Source organism: Anopheles gambiae, chromosome 2 (assembly GCF_943734735.2).
Source record: "Anopheles gambiae chromosome 2, idAnoGambNW_F1_1, whole genome shotgun sequence".
NCBI classification, from domain to species: Eukaryota; Metazoa; Arthropoda; class Insecta; order Diptera; family Culicidae; genus Anopheles; species Anopheles gambiae.
Genome location: NC_064601.1, coordinates 37,935,511 through 37,938,345, shown reverse-complemented (window position 1 = coordinate 37,938,345; position 2,835 = coordinate 37,935,511).

Here is a 2,835-nt window from a genome sequence, read left to right as displayed (position 1 = left end):
GGAAATTATGGAAAGGATAGACATACTTATCCGTGGCCATCCGAGAGTGCTGTTGGCAGGTGACTTCAACGCCTGGCACACAGCGTGGGGGAGTGAACGCACTAAGCCGAAAGGCATTGCGCTTTTACAGCTGGTTAATGATCTGGGACTTGAGGTATTGAATATCGGGACATCCCACACATTCCGAGGCTGTGGATCAGCACGGCCCAGTAGGATAGATGTAGCTTTTGCCAGTCCGTCCATCTGCCGTCCAGACCTAGCAGCAAACCCTGCAACCTGCTGGCGGATCCTGTCACGATACTCCTATTCTGACCATGTTTACATCCGCTACACAGTTGGAGAACAGCCACCGAGGGAACAGCAATCAGGGACAGCGAGAAGACAACGCACAGCAGTGCGGTTGGCCGGGACGCGATGGAACACACGTCAGTTCGATCCTACACTCTTCGAGTCAGCACTGCAGTCAACCCGGTTTGAGGACCGGGCTACGCATGCGAAGAGTCTGATTGAGTCACTGACAAGAGCCTGCGATGAGACGATGTCGCGCGTGTTCCCATCACAAGACCACACCGGTCGGCCAGCGTATTGGTGGACTCCGGCCATTGAAGAGTTGGTGAACGAGTGCCGTATCGCAGAACAGCGGCGATTAGCTTCACCCACCGATCCCGATATTTCATCATTGGATCGACAGGCTCGTCATGCGTTGAAGACTGCGATTAAGGCGAGCAAGAAACAGTTCTTTGACCGAATGCTTCAAGCGTTGCATGATGATGAGACGGGACAGTGCATCCGTAAGGTCCTGTATCGCCTACAGCCCTCTCGGACAGCGCAAGAACGGGATCCGGTGGTATTGGAGAGCGTTGTATCGACGTTGTTTCCGGATCATCCTCCAGCAGAGTGGCCAACTGAGGACGAACATGAAGTTGGCAACAGGGCGCCGCTTCGTGAGGTGACTGATTTGGAGCTGCAGATTATCGCCAGCGGTATGCAACCTAGGAAAGCCCCTGGTCTTGATGGCGTGCCGAACACTGCATTGGCGTCTGCCATTAAGAACTATCCAAGACCCTTTCGACAAGTGTATCAGGAGTGCCTAGACAGGTCATGCTTCCCAGAACAATGGAAAAAGCAGCGGCTGGTACTCCTGCCCAAGCCGGGCAAGCCACTGGGGGATCCATCGTCCTTTCGCCCGATATGCCTGCTGGACAACGCGGGCAAAACGTTCGAAAGATTGTTGCTGGATCGCTTGAATGAGCACCTGGAAGATTCAGATAATCCACAACTGTCTGAATACCAATACGGTTTTCGGCGTGGGAGATCGACATTGCTGGCAATCCAACAGGTGGTAAATGCGGGCAGACGAGCCATGTCGTTCGGGCGCACAAACAACCGTGATCGGCGCTGCCTCATGGTTGTCGCGCTCGACGTGCGCAACGCGTTTAACACCGCCAGCTGGCAATGTATTGCTGAGGCCCTCAGGGATAAAGGAGTTCCCCTGCAATTGCGTAACATTCTGCAGGATTATTTCACTGACAGGGAACTGACGTACGATACAACAGATGGTCCCGTAACGCGTCGGGTCTCTGCCGGCTGTCCACAGGGATCTATATTGGGTCCTACGCTTTGGAACGTCGGATTCGACGGCGTGTTACGGTTGGAGCTTCCTGAAGGTGCACAGGCAGTTGGGTTCGCAGACGATTTGGCAATTTTGGCGGCAGGAACCACGCCAGAACACGCGGCAGCAATTGCAGAGGAGGCAGTAGAAAGAGTGCACGCATGGATGCGACAACATCACCTGCAATTAGCACCAGAAAAGACGGAATGCGTCATGATTTCCAGCCTCCGTCGAGGGCATCCAGAGATCCCGATAAGGGTTGGTGGAATTGAGATCCGCTCCAAGCAGGCGATACGCTATCTGGGGGTCATGATTCATGACCACCTTCTTTGGCGACCACACGTGACGATGGCAGTGGAAAAGGCCAACCGCGTTGTGAAGGTCGTGACCAACGTAATGAGGAACCACAGCGGGCCCCGGGTAGCTAAGCGGAGATTGCTTGCCGGGGTGTCTGAAGCGATTATTCGCTACGGTGCACCCATCTGGGCCGAGGCCACGGATCGCCAGTGGTGCCGGCGGATGCTGGCAAGCGTCCAGCGACCTCTGGCGCAGCGAGTCGTATGCGGATTCAGATCTTTAGGGGGGTCGATTTAGTTCGGATTAATCTTGTCCCTATTTTTATGTCGCGAACGCGTTGGGTTTCGTGAGTAGGTAATAATGAACTTTATTTTACACTATAATATGAACGGTTGCGCACGTTCGTTCGAGAGGGTTTCACGTTGAGGAATTTTCGAGCGCGGAGCGAAGGAAGAGGTCTGTTCGCTTTCGAGGTTGGGACGCAAGAGAGAGAATGTGCTCGCTGACAGCAGGAAGTGTAGCGCTGGACACGCGGCGCACGTCACTTTGACACATTCGTGTGCCTGGTGAGTGCGCTCCACGGAGATCCGTGTCTTTGTCCCTGGATGTCACGATCGCTCACGATTCTCACGCCAGATGGCGGTCTGGTCGCTACAGATCCATGAGCTACAGCGTAGCTGTACTCATGGCAAGGCTCATCCCTCATCACCTTTTGATAAAGGAAGACGCGAGATGCCACCAACGGTACTTCGCCGACCCGGAAGCAAGTCGTGCTGTCATCCGACGTGAGGAACGCGCGGTGACGCTGGAGGTATGGCAACGGGAGTGGGATGCGAACGCATCGAATCCAGGAGCCAGCCGTTACGCACGTTGGGCACACAGATTGATCCCCGAGGTGCATTCATGGATGGCACAGAAGCGGGGTG